This window comes from Triticum dicoccoides, chromosome 2B (assembly GCF_002162155.2).
Source record: "Triticum dicoccoides isolate Atlit2015 ecotype Zavitan chromosome 2B, WEW_v2.0, whole genome shotgun sequence".
Taxonomy (NCBI): Eukaryota; Viridiplantae; Streptophyta; class Magnoliopsida; order Poales; family Poaceae; genus Triticum; species Triticum dicoccoides.
Window position 1 is genome coordinate 201,016,933 of NC_041383.1, and position 9,571 is coordinate 201,026,503.

General features: G+C 49.1%; 1 pseudogene; it reads left to right on the forward strand.

The window, feature by feature from the left end:
- Positions 1-7,676: 7,676 nt before the first annotated feature.
- LOC119367535 lies at positions 7,677-9,219 on the forward strand (annotated as a pseudogene).
- Positions 9,220-9,571: the final 352 nt, after the last annotated feature.

Genomic DNA, 9,571 nt, shown 5'->3' on the forward strand with positions numbered 1-9,571 from the left:
ATCAGGCTAACCCTATTAGATCCGTGCTTGATAGAGTCTTCCTGTGTCCCAGGTGGGATTCCTTGTTCCCTAGGACTTCTCTTAACGCCAAATGCATTGTCGGGTCTGATCATACCCCCTTGATTCTTGACGACGGTTCCATTAGCCCTAGACCTCCGGCTAGATTTCAATTTGATGCATCATGGCTGTCTGTGGATGGCTTTGTTGATATGGTTGCAGCGAAGATTTCCCAATCCCTTTCTTCCAATTCCCGCTCGGTTGGGCCTCTGGATGATTGGCACTCGTGCTCCTATAACCTGCGTAAATTTCTCAGAGGTTGGTCTCGTAATCGTGCGGCGGAGGATCATCGCACCAAATCTTTCCTCGAGAGCCAGATCGTGTCGCTAGATCATGCGGCTGATTCTACTGGGCTCTCTGACGATGGTTGGGCCGTCCGTTATAATCTTGAGGCTGCTTTAATATAGTTGCACCACCAGGCTGAGATCTACTGGCGTCAGCGGGGCAATCTTAACTGGACTCTTAAAGGGGACTCTCCTACAGCTTATTTTTCGGCGATTGCGAACGGTAGGCATAGGCGTTGTGATAATAATAGCCTATTGATTAATGGTGTGCGATCTTCTAAGCAGTCTGCTATTATGGATCATGTGGTGGAATTTTTCTCTTCGTTGTTAGGGGCTAAACCTCAATCGGGCTTCTCTATCTCTCCCTACCTTTGGAGCTCATGTCTTAAAATCACACCCGAGGAGAATGCCTCCTTGATGATCCCTCTCTCTGATCAGGAAATCTGGGATGTTGTTAACACTGCTAATCCCAATGCTGCCTCTGGGCCAGACGGCTTTTCCATTCCTTTCTTTCGGAAATTTTGGCCCCAGTTGAAACAGTTGGTATGTAATGTTATCCAGGGTTTCTGTCTTGGTACTGTCGATATCTCTCGCCTGAACTACGCTGTGATATCCCTGATCCCCAAGGTCAAGGGTGCTGATGTTATTTCCCAATTTCGGCCTATTGCTTTGATTAACAACTTTGCCAAATTCCCGGCTAAAGGCTTTTCGAATCGTTTGTCTCCGGTCGCTCATAGAGTTATTAGCCCCTATCAATCTGCTTTTATTAAAGGGCATTTCATTCTTGACGGTATCCTATCCCTACATGAGATTGTTCATGATCTTCATGTTCGGAGAGCTAAAGCGATTATACTTAAGTTAGACTTTGAGAAAGCGTATGACTCGGTTAGCTGGCCTTTCCTCAAGCAGGTCCTCCTTGCTAAAGGCTTCGACGGTGCTTATGTTCATCGTATCATGCAGTTGGTCTCGGGTGGCCATAATGTCGTTGCTGTCAATGGCTTTGTTAGCAATTTCTTTGCGAATGGCAGGGGCCTTCGCCAAGGGGATTCGGCCTCTCCTGTTCTTTTTAACTTTGTGGCCGACGCCTTCTCATGCATGCTCTCCAGGGCGGCCCGTTGTGGGCACATCGCTCCTGTGGTCTCCCATTTACTTCCGGAGGGTGTCTCCCACCTTCAATATGGTGGAGCTGGATGACACCTGTATTGCCAATCTGAAATTCATCCTGCTGTGTTTCGAAGCCGTTTCGGGTCTTAAGATTAATTTCACTAAAAGTGAGGTACTGGTGACGGGTGTAGATGGGGCGGAAGCCTTGCGGGTTGCCAGGCTCCTTAACTGTTCATTAGGCTCCTTCCCCTTCAAGTATCTAGGCCTCCCTATTTCTCCTGTCATGCTTCATGCAAATGATTTCGCTCCGGCGGTCGCTAAAGTGGGGAACAGGGTGCTCCCCTGGAGGGGCAGATATAATACCAATGCTGGCAAAGTAGCTCTTATTAACTCCTGCTTATCCTCTCTCCCCATGTTTCTTATGGGCTTCTATCTTCTTACGAATGGCGTGCATGCTGGCTTCGACAAACATAGGGGAGCCTTCTACTGGAATTCCGCGGATAGCAAAAGGAAATATAGGCTGGTCAAGTGGCAACTTATGTGTAAGCCTAAAAACCTTGGGGGGTTAGGCATTATTAATACTCGGGTGATGAACATCTATTTGCTTATCAAATGGTGGTGGAAAATTTTGACTGTTGGGGCCGATTCGTTGTGGTTTTCGATTCTTAAGGCCAAATATTTCCCTCACTCCAACCCGCTGTTTGCCACTGCGAGTCGTGGCTCTTAGTTTTGGAAATCCCTTCTCAAAGTTAGACCGATTTTTATGGAGCATGTTAAGTTCTTTGTTGGTAATGGGTTGGCAGTTCGTTTTTGGTTGGACTGGTGGTCTGGGGATGCCCCCCTAGCCGTGAGCTTTCCGGTTTTGTTTTCGTACTGTCCTAATCCGAATATCTCCATCACGGAGGTGGCTGCTAATAATTGGGATTTGGCTTTTCATCGGGCCCTGTCTCCTGAAGAGTTGGAAGATTGAAAAAAATCTAATAATTGAAAAAGTCTATCTGCCCTCTTCCCTGTGCTCTCGGAGTCGGCCGATTCTGTGGTTTGGCCTCATTCGGCCTCAGGTAGATTTTCGGTTAAGTCGCTATATTCTAGACTTATTGGTGGTACTCCTTCGGCTAGATTCTCTTGCGTTTGGAAATCCAAAGTCCCTCCTAAGATTAATTTTTTTCTTTGGCAAGCCTTTCGTGGTCGCCTCCCGACTGCTGACCAGATCAAAAAACGCAATGGGCCGGACTCAGAGTTCTGTAATTTGTGTGGGGCCTTGGAAAACTCTGATCATATCTTTTTCAATTGCGTGCTGGCCAAGTTGGTTTGGTGCTGTGTCAGATCTTGGCTTCAGGTCTCTTGGAATCCCTCCTCTTTCTCTGAGATTCGAACCCTAGCCAAAGCTTTGGTTGGGGTCACCAAGAGGGTATTTTGGGTTGGCCTGGGAGCCTTATGTTGGGCTCTCTGGACCATTAGAAACAAATTTACTATTGAGCTGACCTTCCCATCTAAGCCTGCTGACGTTCTTTTCAAATCATGTGTATTATTGCAACAGTGGAGATCATTGACTAAGGAGACTGGTCGGGATGCCCTGGACCTGCTCATCGACAAAATTCGGGCTTCGGCATCTCACATCTCCGGGAGGGTCCCTACCGTCTAATCCTGGTGCTGTTGTTTGCGGAGATTAGGTCTTTCTCCTTTCCGGCCTGCGCGCCGTGTATGGCAGTTGCCTGTATCCCTCCTGCTTTGGCTACTCTAAAACTTTTCGTTCTGTGCATGTGTGCGTGATCCTGTTAACTTGTGGTTTCCGTGACGCTGCCATGTGGCTTTATTTATAAAGTCGGGCTCTGGCCTTTTCTCTAAATCTTGTGCGTACATACAGTCAGCGGTCTTGTCAACCATATAAGCAGGCTGCAGGTTGCCAATTGATTGGTCATTAGGAAGGTACCAAGAGCTTATTTTGCAAACTAACCATGTTGTTCATGTGCACGCAGCAAACTTATACTCCTTACAATGTACTATCCGTAGCATGGACAGGTGCCATCTTTAGAAAAAAAAATTGAAACAGGAAGCAACAGATTTGCCTCATCTCATTAGTTGAGAAGAAGAAAGACAAGGTTTAAAAGGTAATGTGACCATAAAGATCACTGACCGGACGCGAAAACCGCACCCAACCAGACCTTACAAATCCGGCCCAAACGCCCAGAATGGCCGACACTCCCCATACACGGCCCATACATGGGGCGGATATAGGGACGCCCGGGCGCGCCCACTGTGTCGGCACTGACAAGCCCGACCCATCCCAAATACTCTCAAAATTGACTAGTCCTCCACTTCGACCGATATCCTCCTACCTCCATCCTACATTTCCTGCCTCTGCATCGCAGCCCACTTCCTCCCTTGCTCGATGTCCTCGTCCGCCGTCGCTGATGTCATCATCGACAACCTGTCTGCCACCATAGGCACGGATGATGCCTCGGTGGAATTGGTCGGGCTCCCCGGCTTGATGGTTCCTTGCAAAGCGGAGAACCTTGCCCGGAAGGACCACCGCTAGGGGCAGCGCGAGCGTGAGGTGGTGGCGAAGGTAACTGCAGAGGTGTCGGGTCCTAAGATGACCTTTGTGCCCGGTGCTGAGTACATGGACTTTGGTGCGACACAGACCAATCCGAAGGTCGTAGCCGTGGGGACAAACAACTTGTCGGTGGTGCCTGACTCTGTTCCGCCCTCCCAGTGGACGGGCATCCTAGATTTGAGATTTTCGCAAGCCGCCCCCCACGCATCCACGATGGCCGACTCCCCGCAACTCCAAAGGCATCGGGTGACATCAGGCAATGTAGGCTCCGGGCATGCCCACACATTGTTCGATGGAATGCCTGACCAAGAGCAAGTACAATCTTTGCCCCATTCACGCTTGCATTTGTAAATTGTTTTGTTGCACATACCATCACATCAAAGTTGTAGGACGATAGTTAAATTGTGATGCATATTGTAGGAACAAATATTGCATAACATGATAAATGATGGTCAAGAGTCTTTGCAATTTACCATGGAAGATACCAATTCCTCGGTGTTTGAAGTTGGGAAAACGTCACACACTAAAAGAAGAAGATAGTGAAGCCAAGAGGTCTAGCATTCACACAATTTAAAGATGTTTTGTTGTGTGCGAGTTGATGTAACACTAGCATGGATCCGATATGTGGAACTAAGCAAAAAAGGCAAGAAATATTGGAAAAATTCTCAAACTGTAGCATGAGAAAAAACACTACGTGAAGCCGCACCCATCCAAGATTCCGTGAGCAAATTTGTCTATTAGCAACCGTGTCTCGTGCTCTGCCCAACATAGATGGTCACTCATCCAAGATTCTGTGAGCAAATTTGTCTGTTAACTCAAACAAGTTGTTGGTCGGGACCAAAGCGGCATTGGAGTTCAAACCCATGCAGCTTTTACTGCGGCTTTGTACCATCAAGTAGAGAAGAAGACATTCACTTTTTCATATTGTTGCATGAAATTGAATGCGAAACCCAAGTGGCAAAGCTTCGTCGAGGAGATTGAAATCGGCACGAAGAAGATGAAGAAAAATGATGGGTCTGGCTCCGCTCAATCAATTGAATTTCATGAGGAGGAAGAAGAAAATGATGGGGCGGACATACAAGAAACTGTGCGGAAGAGAAATCGGCAAGTTATGGCGAACAAGTGGAAGAAGGACAGAGTGGCGCGTGAAGGCTTGGCAAGAAAAATGTCCGCCACTTGGACGGCCATTTTTTCCGCCAAGGACGTGAAGAAGGAGGAAATATACAAGATGTTCGTAGATGTGCAAAATAAGAAGATTAAGTTAGACCGGGAGAGGTTGAACTTGGAGAATAACAAAACAAATTGAGACGCTAGAGAAGATTGCAAATTGGGAGCTTCGACAAAACAGTGGAAGGAATTGACTTTGAGAGAGAGAAGTTGAGGCTTGTCAGAGAGACAAAGGAGTCAAGGATCATGTTGCCAGACATTAGCCTCTTGGATGATGAAGGCAAGAAATGGTTGCTTCGCATGAAGAAGATTATAGATGACGGCAACAAATCAAGTCATTCATTCATTCATTCGTGTATTGCTTATCTATGTATGAATTGTTCAATTTTATTTTGGCATATAATGAATTTCCATTTAATTCGTATCATTGAATTTATGATGAATTTGCGTTGTATGATGGACATGCGTGGATTAGGGTATTAAGATGTGCGTAGTGTTGTTGTGGATCGGAGGAGGAGAAAAAAGGACTTGCCTGATGCTGTCCACGAACGTATAGGGGCTCAGATATGGCAACTATGGTTGCAGATGCTCTTATGTCCCCATTATCTGAGTGGATCTACATCTGGGTATCTGGCCCGAGTGGATAAACCCCAATCATGTGAATTGATCTTCCGCTACGTGAATGACGTGGGCTTGGGCCTCAGTGGGCGTACTGTGTGAGAGATAACCACGTCATTAGCCCTCCAATCCGTCCGGATCTTGAGAGCTAAGTCTCGTGATCCGTCAGAGCCGATTGGATCTTCGTGGGAAAAGGTACTCCCTCTATCCATATATATAGGGCTAATGCATTTTTTGAGACTAATTTTGACCACATGTTAAAGGAATAATATATGACATGCAAGAGCATACCATCAAAGTCGTACGTGAAAGGAGCTTCCCATGATATAATTTTCACGCTATACAACTCATATACTATCAATCTTATCAACAGTCAAAGGCGGTTTCGAAAAACGCATGAGGCCCTATATATGGATGGAGGGAGTATCGTGAATGTTTGCCAATTCAAGGCGACTCCCGAACTTGCTAAAGAGCGATCCTGGTGGATTCTAAGAGCCAATCTTTCACAGTTCGAGACTTTCAGTACAGATTCATTAGAAAAACTTTGGTGATACTCAATCGTCTCTCGAAGGAGGTTGAGTAGTGATCCAAGCGAGGATATACCAAAAAAATCGAGTGATGGATTTAGCATTTGGGCTGATTCTCTTAGAGAGATGCCAAGCAATATCCCGGAGGAACACCAATTTTCATCAACTCAAGAACCAAACTTGTGATTTGAACACTTTGGATCCTAGAAAAAGGTCCAAACTGATCCGCGTGGGAGCATTGAGTTCACCCTTTATCGAACATTCCGGAGTAGCTCACTTCGTTTGATGGCTTCTCCTAACGGATCAGAGGTAATCATTTGTGTTCTTCCAAAAGATTTTCTGCAAACTTGCGGGGATAGCAAGAGATTTTTTTGATTCCCGAGCGTATTCTCCATGCACCGTAGCAAACGCGATAATGGGCGTTGGAGGCGCCTTGACTTGCACGCCCACTAATTCCGCTTGCTACAACCGCTTCAGTCAAGGGGAATCTGTGCACTGTAGGTCTGGTCAACGAATGGTCGAAATATCGCGTCGCTTGCTGCTTCCCTGTTATAAATAAGGGACAGAGAAAGGAGTAAATCACAACTCCCTTGTTTTATCCCCAAATTTCTCATCCGGATCTGCCGTCGCGCTAATGCTCTTCAGGTTAACCCACGCACTCCGACCGCCCGTGGAGTATATATCCCCGACCGTGAAAAACATCAAGTGAATTGAGAGAGGAAATGAGTAGGGCATCAAAGAATACCGATTTGGTTTAGATTATGGACTACAATAGCGACCCTTGGCTGGCCAGGATGACATTTGCGAACGACGGAACGGGCAGTTTTAGTGTTTGGGATAGCATTTTTGACAATAAAAAAATGTCATTTCATTTTTTAGTGCATTTTTCATCCGAAAAACCGCTACCGTTAGAACTTGATCCTGCAGCTATGGGGGGTTCACTGGGAACTTCCTCCTACGGTCGCCTAACATTCCCCTAGATTATTCCGAGGTACTTTATGTATCTTAGCTTTTGTTTTGTGCGACATCATATATTACCAAAAAATCCAGAAGAAAAAAGGAGGAGGGTGGGAGAGGAAAAAACAGGGGCCGAAGATGAGACGAACCTACCAACTTTCGTTAAACCGTACGCGTTCACTCAGCAGCACCATCTTTTGAGTCGTCACCACCACATTTCCAGTTGGATGCAAGGAGAACAAAAGGGGCACATGGAAAGACAGAGTCGACAGATAATTGGGATCGAGGGGTTGGTCACTGGGTCTCGAGTTGAAAGCCAGCCAAACCAAAAACCCTCTTCCTCCCTCTGCCGCGCACTGAACACACGACTAGCACACGCGGCGGCGACCGTGCGGGGGAAGCGCGATGCCGTCCGCAGTCCCTTCCGCCGCCCTTCTTCTCCTCGCCGTCCTCTCGGCCGAGGCGCAGCCGCTCAAGGGCCTCGTGCCCAAGAACGGGAGCGTGGTCTTGGTCGGCGGTAACGTCACCGCGGCGGCCGGCGCGGCAGCGATGTGCTACCGGACGAGCGTAGTCGAAGAAAAAGCCAAGCTGAACAAGGCGGCCCTCGACGTGGCCCCTCTTGCCGTGTGCCTCGACGACGACCTGTCTCTGCCGGGGGCGCTGCTGCTCAACGGCGCGGGCTCAGTGCCGTCACCGGCGTCAGCGCGCCAGTCCGCGCCACTGCGAATGCTGGAGGGCGCGCGCGCGCGTACGCCTGGAGCATCTCCTGCAGATGCAGATAAGAAGGGCTTGAGCGGGCGAGCAAAGGCATGGTGTTTCTGGGCCCTCGCCGTGGCGGCGACGGCCGTCGTTTTCGTTGTGCGGTCAGTTTTACTCTCTCCCGCTTGATTCATCCCTACTACGGTGCGGAGCGGAGATCTAACGAACTCAATATTGCATCCTGAGTATACTCAGGCCAGAAACGTTCCTGGTCTCGCGCATCGGCCCCACCTCCACTGACGATGACGCGCCCGTGGTCGACGGCGATGGCGAGCTCTTCGACTGCCCCATCTGCATGGAGACGGTGCCCTGCATCCTCAAGTTCAGCGTCGCCTTGTGCAGCCACGCCTTCTGCTCGAACTGCGTCGCCCAGTACGTCGCTGCTAAGCTGAGCGAGAACGTCGCTCGCGTCAAGTGCCCTGACCCAGGCTGCGAGGACGGCGCCGTCGAGCCGGAGAGCTGCTTCGGCATCATCTCCTAGGACCTGATCGACAAGTGGGGTTTCCTGCTGTGCGAGTCCGCGCTCGGTGCCAAGAGGGTGCACTGCCCGTACAGAGAATGCTTGGCGCCCCTTCTGGCCGACGGCGAGGGTGGGGCGGCGGCGATCGCGGAGGCGGAGTGCCCGCACTGCCACCGGCTGTTCTGCGCCCGGTGCGCGGCGCCGTGGCACGCCGGCGTCGGGTGCAGGGAGTTTCAGGAGCTCAGCCAGGACGAGCGCGGCCGGGAGGACCTCCTGCTGAGGCGGCTGGCCGGACGGCAGAGGTGGCAGCGGTGCCCACAGTGCAAGATGTACGTGGAGAAATCGGAAGGATGCAACTACATCAAATGCAGGTACAGCCTAGAACTCTGAATCTCTGATGATTTGTTCCTTGGAAAATGTAATTGTCGAGTTGATTCATAAACGTGAAATTGTTTAATTCGATTCTTCGATTGTAGGTGTGGATGCAGCTTCTGCTACAGATGTGCGTCCAAGGTGTCCGCCCAAACCCATTACTGCGGCATGTGCAAGCGCTAACGATTCCTTTGGTTATGGAGCGAGGGCTTTCACCAGTCACCGCCGATGCACCGAGACTATATATACAGAGTAACCAGCTAATAATACATGGCTTCATCTTGGCCATCTTTATGTCAAGCATTAAATTGAAGTCTAGACATGATAAAACTCACTAGCTAATTAGGTTGTACAGAACTACGAACATTTTTTTTTCTCGAATACGCACGAGTGTGCGTATCATATATTAAAGAAGAAAGGGGAAGAGCCCTCCACAGTTATATTACATAATTACCGGCGTTTCGTCGCCATCCGCCTAAGCACCAAACCGACTATTCGCCGTGTGCCCACTCCGGTGCTCCTATGAAGACCGCTGCAAGGTCTCCTCTCAAAATGCCCGCCTGCATCCAAGCTCTACTCTCGCTTCCTATTCGCTCCATAAGGCGTGTAACGCTTACATTCGCCCCGTCGAACACTATGGCTTTTCTGTGCTTCCATAGCTCCCACAGGGTGAGCAGACATACGGTGCGGATTGTTTTCGCGTTACGCC